The following is a 9,144-nucleotide window of genomic DNA, read 5'->3' as shown; positions in this document are numbered from 1 at the left end:
CAGTCCAAGGCCTATACCTTCCCCCTCCCTGTCCACTGTATATGTACCAGGGCCTGCTCCCTTCCTCACCGCGTCATCGTACGCAGTCCAAGGCCTATACCTTCCCTCTCCCTGTCACTGTATATGTACAGGGCCTGCTCCCTTCCTCACCCGCGTCATCGTACGCAGTCCAAGGCCTATACCTTCCCCCTCCCTGTCACTGTATATGTACAGGGCCTGCTCCCTTCCTCACCGCGTCATCGTACGCAGTCCAAGGCCTATACCTTCCCTCTCCCTGTCACTGTATATGTACCAGGGCGTGCTCCCTTCCTCACCCGCGTCATCGTACGCAGTCCAAGGCCTATACCTTCCCTCTCCCTGTCCCTATATATACAAACCAGGGCCTGCTCCCTTCCTCACCGCGTCATCGTACGCAGTCCAAGGCCTATACCTTCCTCTCCCTGTCACTGTATATGTACCAGGGCCTGCTCCCCTTCCTCACCGCGTCATCGTACGCAGTCCAAGGCCTATACCTTCCCTCTCCCTGTCACTGTATATGTACCAGGGCCTGCTCCCTTCCTCACCCGCGTCATCGTACGCAGTCCAAGGCCTATACCTTCCCTCTCCCTGTCACTGTATATGTACCAGGGCCTGCTCCCTTCCTCACCGCGTCATCGTACGCAGTCCAAGGCCTATACCTTCCCTCTCCCTGTCACTGTATATGTACCAGGGCCTGCTCCCTTCCTCACCGCGTCATCGTACGCAGTCCAAGGCCTATACCTTCCCTCTCCCTGTCACTGTATATGTACCAGGGCCTGCTCCCTTCCTCACCGCGTCATCGTATGCAGTCCAAGGCCTATACCTTCCCTCTCCCTGTCACTGTATATGTACCAGGGCCTGCTCCCTTCCTCACCGCGTCATCGTACGCAGTCCCAAGGCCTATACCTTCCCTCTCCCCTGTCACTGTATATGTACCAGGGCCTGCTCCCTTCCTCACCGCGTCATCGTACGCAGTCCAAGGCCTATACCTTCCCTCTCCCTGTCACTGTATATGTACCAGGGACTGCTCCCTTCCTCACCGCGTCATCGTACGCAGTCCAAGGCCTATACCTTCCCTCTCCCTGTCACTGTATATGTACCAGGGCCTGCTCCCTTCCTCACCGCGTCATCGTACGCAGTCCAAGGCCTATACCTTCCCTCTCCCTGTCACTGTATATGTACCAGGGCCTGCTCCCTTCCTCACCGCGTCATCGTACGCAGTCCAAGGCCTATACCTTCCCTCTCCCTGTCACTATATATACAACCAGGGCCTGCTCCCTTCCTCACCGCGTCATCGTATGCAGTCCAAGGCCTATACCTTCCCTCTCCCTGTCACTGTATATGTACCAGGGCCTGCTCCCTTCCTCACCGCGTCATCGTACGCAGTCCAAGGCCTATACCTTCCCTCTCCCTGTCACTGTATATGTACCAGGGCCTGCTCCCTTCCTCACCGCGTCATCGTACGCAGTCCAAGGCCTATACCTTCCCCCTCCCTGTCACTGTATATGTACCAGGGCCTGCTCCCTTCCTCACCGCGTCATCGTACGCAGTCCAAGGCCTATACCTTCCCCCTCCCTGTCACTGTATATGTACCAGGGCCTGCTCCCTTCCTCACCGCGTCATCGTACGCAGTCCAAGGCCTATACCTTCCCTCTCCCTGTCACTGTATATGTACCAGGGCCTGCTCCCTTCCTCACCGCGTCATCGTACGCAGTCCAAGGCCTATACCTTCCCTCTCCCTGTCACTGTGTATAAGCCTAGGGCCTGCACCCTCCCGCCCCCTATCCCTGTATGCAGCCCAGGGCTCACTCCCTCCCTCTGTGGCCCTGTCTCCGTATAGAGCCCAAGGTCTGCTCCCTTCCTCTCCCAGTCACAGTTTGCATCTCAGGGCCCTCCCCCAGACTTGCATACAACCCGGATCTTGCTTATTGTTTCCATTTATCCAGCCCAGGGCTTACTGCCTCTCTCCCCCTGTATACAGCCCTGCACTATTTTCTAGTGCCTTTCGTCCATTCCTCTTGTATAATATCTGTGGTAATCTCCTGATCTCTGTCTGTCTGTATGATGCCCTGGAGATCTTATTCCCTCTGTATCATAAGAAATAGCCCTGCTGGGTCAGACCAAGGGTCCATCAAGCCCAGCATCCTGTTTGCAACAGAGACCAATCCAGGCCATAAGAACCTGGCAAGCACCCAAAAACTAAGAAGATCCCATGCTACTGATGCAATTAATGGCAGTGGTTATTCCCTAAGTATAATTGATTAATAGCCATTAATGGACTTCTCCTCCAAGAACTTATCCAATCCTTTTTTAAACCCAGCTACACTAACTGCACTAACCACATCCTCTGGCAACAAATTCCAGAGCTTTATTGTGCGTTGAGTGAAAAAGAACTTTCTCCGATTAGTCTTAAATGTGCTACTTGCTAACTTCATGGAGTGCCCCCTAGTACTTCTACTATCCGAAAGAGTAAATAACCGATTCACATCTACCCGTTCTAGACCTCTCATGATCTTAAACACCTCTATCATATCCCCCTCAGCCGTCTCTTCTCCAAGCTGAAAAGTCCTAACCTCTTCAGCCTTTCCTCATAGGGGAGCTGTTCCATTCCCTTTATCATTTTGGTTGCCCTTCTCTGTACCTTCTCCATCACAATTATATCTTTTTTGAGATGCGGCGACCAGAATTGTACACAGTATTCAAGGTGCGGTCTCACCATGGAGCGATACAGAGGCATTATGACATTTTCCGTTTTATTCACCATTCCCTTCCTAATAATTACCTACATTCGGGCCGATACAGTAAAAATCGTGGAAGAGTGGGCGAGTGCCCGCTCTCCCGGCGCACGCACAGGCCAGTCTCCTGTGCACGCGATTCAGTAATTTAATTTATTTAAATTAGGGCCGGCGGTAAAAAGAGGCGCTAGGGACACTAGCGCGTCCCTAGCGCCTCTTTATGGACAGGAGCAGCGGCTGTCAGCGGGTTTGACAGCTGACGCTCAGTTTTGCCGGCGTCGGTTCTCGAGCCCCGCTGACAGCCACGGGTTCGGAAACCGGACGCCGGCAAAATTGAGCGTCCGGTTTTAAACCCACGAGCTGCGGGCCCATTTACATTTTTTTTTTTTTAATTTGTAACTTTTTTTAACTTTTTGGACCTCCGACTTAATATCGTCATGATATTAAGTCGGAGGGAGCACAGAAAAGCAGTTTTTACTGCTTTTCTGTGCACTTCCCCGGCGCCGGCAGAAATTTAAACGCCTACCTTTGGGCAGGCGCTAATTTCTGAAAGTAAAATGTGCGGCTTGGCTGCGCATTTTACTTTCTGAATCGCGCGGGAATGACTAATAGGGCCATGGACGTGCATTTGCGTGTTGCGGGCGCTATTCGTTTCGGTGGGGGGGGGGGAGGGGTTGGACGCGCGTTTTTACCGCGCTATTACCCCTTATTACTGAATAAGGGGTAAAGCTAGGGCGTTGAAAACCCGCATCCAAATGCGGGTTAAGAGTGCGCTCCGCCGGATCGTTTGCTTTTTTTTTTTTGACTGCTCCAGCACTCTGAGGTACGGGGGTACAATTAATGCCCCATTCCTCACTTTCTCTGTGGCTGTGCAATGTCCGGGACCTCCCTTTCCTCTCTGCCAGGGCCCACAACCTCTAGCTCGCTCTCTCTCTCTGTTTTTTTTGCCAGATTGTTTTGCTTTTTTGTGTGGTGTAAGGGACTGAGTTGGGTAACGCCAAAGAGGAAGGGATAGCCCTTGTGTAACCCGATTGCTCCAGGCCAAGACCCTGCAGGCAGCAGGAAGTGTGGTCTGAGGATCAAAACACAGACACTCGGAAGGCCTCCCGAGTTCAAATCCTTGCTTGGTCCCCCTGAAATAATTTCAGCAGCCTGCGTGTGCAACCATGGGCTCTTGCTGGTGGCTGCCCTGACCGTTCAAACCCTACTCGCACTGACGCTCTTTGAACAAGTCACTTCATTCTCAAGCCCTCTGGGGTAAGAACCTACCCTCTTGTAGCTTGGGCTTGGAATTCAATTCTCAACGATTCCTTCAATACTCAACTCTGCTTTAACAAAGTCCTTTATCTGGCACCACAAAATACTCCAGTGGTGGCCACAGCTTTCAGAAATATTCCTCAGTGTGACCTTGGGTCAAGTCAGTCCCTTTCTTTCCCTTGCTTGGAGAGGGGTGGGAGAGAGTCACTTTATCCCCCTGTGCCTCAGCTCTAATCCCCGGCTCTGTCACTGACTCTCTGTGTGTGACCTCAGGGGGAGTCACTTTATCCCCCTGTGCCTCAGCTCTAATCCCCGGCTCTGTCACTGACTCTCTGTGTGTGACCTCAGGGTGAGTCACTTTATCCCCCTGTGCCTCAGCTCTAATCCCCGGCTCTGTCACTGACTCTCTGTGTGTGACCTCAGGGGGAGTCACTTTATCCCCCTGTGCCTCAGCTCTAATCCCCGGCTCTGTCACTGACTCTCTGTGTGTGACCTCAGGGGGAGTCACTTTATCCCCCTGTGCCTCAGCTCTAATCCCCGGCTCTGTCACTGACTCTCTGTGTGTGACCTCAGGGGGAGTCACTTTATCCCCCCTGTGCTTCAGTTCTAATCCCCGGCTCTGTCACTGACTCTCTGTGTGTGACCTCAGGGGGAGTCACTTTATCCCCCTGTGCCTCAGCTCTAATCCCCGGCTCTGTCACTGACTCTCTGTGTGTGACCTCAGGGGGAGTCACTTTATCCCCCCTGTGCTTCAGTTCTAATCCCCGGCTCTGTCACTGACTCTCTGTGTGTGACCTCAGGGGGAGTCACTTTATCCCCCTGTGCCTCAGCTCTAATCCCCGGCTCTGTCACTGACTCTCTGTGTGTGACCTCAGGGGGAGTCACTTTATCCCCCTGTGCCTCAGCTCTAATCCCCGGCTCTGTCACTGACTCTCTGTGTGGGACCTCAGGGGGAGTCACTTTATCCCCCTGTGCCTCAGCTCTAATCCCCGGCTCTATCACTGACTCTCTGTGTGTGACCTCAGGGGGAGTCACTTTATCCCCCTGTGCCTCAGCTCTAATCCCCGGCTCTATCACTGACTATAGGTGAATCCCTTTATCTCCACAGAACTGCTGCTAGGAGCATTCAGTGCATGCTTCTGCTTTTATTGTTTCAATTTAAGGATTGCCCTTTCATACCATGCTCAGAGCAATGAGCAAATTCATTTATTTATAAGTACACACTATTCCGTTGTTTCCTGAAGGTAGGCCCACAGCAGATTATATTAACAAGGCATGAGATAAAGAAATATGATATACAGATATGGGGGGAGCTCACAGCTCCTGCAGTCCCAGCCTCTCCCAGCAGGAGGCGCTGTAGGGAATGATGCAGGAGCACTGGGTAATGGAGTCACAGCTCCTGCAGTCCCAGCCTCTCCCAGCAGGAGGCGCTGTAGGGAATGATGCAGGAGCACTGGGTATGGGGGGGAGTCACAGCTCCTGCAGTCCCAGCCTCTCCCAGCAGGAGGCGCTGTAGGGAATGGTGCAGGAGCACTGGGTATGGGGGGGGGGGGGGGGGAGTCACAGCTCCTGCAGTCCCAGCCTCTCCCAGCAGGAGGCGCTGTAGGGAATGGTGCAGGAGCACTGGGTATGGAGGGAGTCACAGCTCCTACAGTCCCAGCCTCTCCCAGCAGGAGGCGCTGTAGGGAATGATGCAGGAGCACTGGGTATGGGGGGAGTCACAGCTCCTGCAGTCCCAGCCTCTCCCAGCAGGAGGCGCTGTAGGGAATGATGCAGGAGCACTGGGTATGGGGGGAGTCACAGCTCCTGCAGTCCCAGCCTCTCCCAGCAGGAGGCGCTGTAAGGAATGATGCAGGAGCACTGGGTATGGGGGGGAGTCACAGCTCCTGCAGTCCCAGCCTCTCCCAGCAGGAGGTGCTGTAGGGAATGGTGCAGGAGTGCTGGGTATGGGGGGAGTCACAGCTCCTGCAGTCCCAGCCTCTCCCAGCAGGAGGCGCTGTAGGGAATGGTGCAGGAGCACTGGGTATGGGGGAGTCACAGCTCCTGCAGTCCCAGCCTCTCCCAGCAGGAGGTGCTGTAGGGAATGGTGCAGGAGCACTGGGTATGGGGGAGTCACAGCTCCTGCAGTCCCAGCCTCTCCCAGCAGGAGGCGCTGTAGGCAATGGTGCAGGAGCACTGGGTGTAGGGGGAGTCACAGCTCCTGCAGTCCCAGCCTCTCCCAGCAGGAGGCGCTGTAGGGAATAGTGCAGGAGCACTGAGTATGGGGGAGTCACAGCTCCTGCAGTCCCAGCCTCTCCCAGCAGGAGGCGCTGTAGGGAATGGTGCAGGAGCACTGGGTATGGGGGGAGCTCACAGCTCCTGCAGTCCCAGCCTCTCCCAGCAGGAGCTGCTGTAGGGAATGGTGCAGGAGCACTGGGTATGGGGGAGTCACAGCTCCTGCAGTCCCAGCCTCTCCCAGCAGGAGGCGCTGTAGGGAATGATGCAGGAGCACTGGGTATGGGGGAGTCACAGCTCCTGCAGTCCCAGCCTCTCCCAGCAGGAGGCGCTGTAGGGAATAGTGCAGGAGCGTTGCGGGTTTATTTCATATTCCACATTTTCGTAATAAGGCTCTGTCCCGCACCTCTCTTCTTACTCCTGCTCGTCACCTGCCTGAGGGGGCACCACTCCTCTTGGTTAAGGCAGCTCCACCCCACAGCAAAGGAGTGCAGAGTTTAGAAAGTGCTCAGGAGGGGACTCGGGCTGTAATCCAGGACGTGTTCTGCCCACCCTGGGGGTTAATAAAGGGGGCAGAGACTGGAGGGGGCCTCAGTTTCCGGATCTGCCCTCGCGTTGAAGGCAGGTGTCAGCTGCCGCTCCACCCTCTCCTGCAAGACCGGTTCTTCCAGGACCCCAGCATTTCCCACATTCCAGGGCTTCCCCGGAGCCTGTCAGGCTGAATGCAAACAGGAGCTCTCTCCCCCTCTCTGCCTTTTCACGTCTCCCCGGAGCCTGTCAGGCTGAATGCAAACAGGAGCTCTCTCCCCCTCTCTGCCTTTTCACGTCTCCCCTGAGCCTGTCAGACTGAATGCAAGCAGGAGCTCTCTCCCTCTCTCTGGCTTTTCACGTCTCCCCGGAGCCTGTCAGACTGAATGCAAGCAGGAGCTCTCTCCCCCTCTCTGCCTTTTCACGTCTCCCCAGAGCCTGTCAGGCTGAATGCAAGCAGGAGCTCTCTCCCCCTCTCTGCCTTTTCACGTCTCCCCGGAGCCTGTCAGACTGAATGCAAGCAGGAGCTCTCTCCCTCTCTCTGCCTTTTCACGTCTCCCCGGAGCCTGTCAGGCTGAATGCAAACAGGAGCTCTCTCCCCCTCTCTGCCTTTTCACGTCTCCCCGGAGCCTGTCAGGCTGAATGCAAACAGGAGCTCTCTCCCTCTCTCTCCCTCTCTCTGCCTTTTCACGTCTCCCCAGAGCCTGTCAGGCTGAATGCAAACAGGAGCTCTCTCCCCCTCTCTGCCTTTTCACGTCTCCCCGGAGCCTGTCAGGCTGAATGCAAACAGGAGCTCTCTCCCCCTCTCTGCCTTTTCTCGTCTCCCCTGAGCCTGTCAGACTGAATGCAAGCAGGAGCTCTCTCCCCCTCTCTGCCTTTTCACGTCTCCAGTGCCGTCTGCACCCCCCCGAGTCACCGTGGGGGATCGGCGGGTGTCCTGCAATCAAGGCCCTGCCCCAGGGAGTGAAGGCTGGACCGAGACCCCCGAACTCGGCGCGCCCCGGTTCTAATCCCCGGCTCTGTCCTCACGTCCTCTCTGCCAGTGCAGCAAGCAGTCCCTGCTCACAGCAGCCTTTTCTTCCCTTTTTAAGACGTCCCCGGCTTGCCCGTTTGGAGTAAGGGTAAATGCTCCCACCCCTGCACCCTGCATCTGCCAGGCTCGGTGTGGGCGTCGTCCCCCCTCCCTCCCCGGGTCCTCACGGAGACTTTTCGCGCCAGCAGCTGCTGGCAGGGCTCCTCTCTCTGCAATGCAGCCCTTCCCTTCCTCTCCGCCACTCGCCCTCCAGCCCAGCATTGCACCAAGCACAGGCTCAATACAAACTGCAAGAGGTCGCCCCCCTCTCCAGGAGGCAGGGAGGGTGAGGAGGGTGAGAGGAGGACTCCAGTACAGGAGCAACCTAAGGAAATATTTCCAGACAGAGCGGGCGGGAGGGGGTGAGGGACAGGGGCTGAATTCAGCTCAGAGAGTGGAAGGGCAGACTGGATGAGCCAGTGTTTCGGGTTTTTCTATGACCTGGGAAGGGGAGCAACACAGCCCCTCGATTATCTTCACTCTGCAGCCGGCAGGACGGCCCACGAGCACCCCCTGCTACATTCATGAGAATTAACTGCTTTTTAATCAGCAAGGGGGCTGAACCCTCTCCGGCAAGCTGGAGGGGAGGAGGGCGGGGAAAAGAAAAAGCAAGAGCCAGATCCCTACACTTCCGACTCTCACTTTTCTGCACCTGTACTGCCCTCTCCCACACCCAACACCACCCGCACTTCCAATTTTCCAAAGCCAACCCTGGAAACTACAAGTCCCAAGAGGCAGTGCGGCTCGGAACCAGGCCTGGCCGAGCCTAGCCCCGCCCCCTGGGCTGAAGTTAGCGAGAAGAGGGGGAGATGGCGGCACCTGCCGGACGCAGCAGGTAAAGGCGCCCTGCAGCCTCTGGCCAGCAGAGGACCCACCGCACGTCCCTCTGTCCTGGAGTAAAGTCGTGTTAGCTGCTGCCGGAGGAGGTGAGGCCCGTCCCAGAGCTTCCCTGGAACCGCTCCTTCTCTGTTACAGCAGACGGCCGGCCGCACTCCCTGATCCAGCACCTGCATGGGATCTCCCGCCCGGGCCAGGAGCCCAGAGTCCGGCTCGAGGCCCCTTCTAATCCCCGCCTGTGGGAGTCAAGCACAGCCAGGAGTCCACGTCAGCAACAGAAATGACAGCCGGGGACCCCCATACCCTCTCAAGCCCCCCCCCCCTGCTCCTTAGCTAACCATGGGGGGGTTCTCTCCCTCACCACCTTCTCTCTTCACTGCAGCAGGAGGGGGATAAGGCAGGGGATCCCTCCTCCTCCTCCCCCCACTCGTTCCCTGCTTCCTCAGCCAAGGTGCACCCAGGGGCTTCTTTCTTCCCACAGCA

The sequence above is a fragment of the Rhinatrema bivittatum genome, chromosome 19 (assembly GCF_901001135.1).
Source record: "Rhinatrema bivittatum chromosome 19, aRhiBiv1.1, whole genome shotgun sequence".
NCBI lineage: Eukaryota > Metazoa > Chordata > Amphibia > Gymnophiona > Rhinatrematidae > Rhinatrema > Rhinatrema bivittatum.
Note: the sequence above shows the minus strand (reverse complement) of the source record.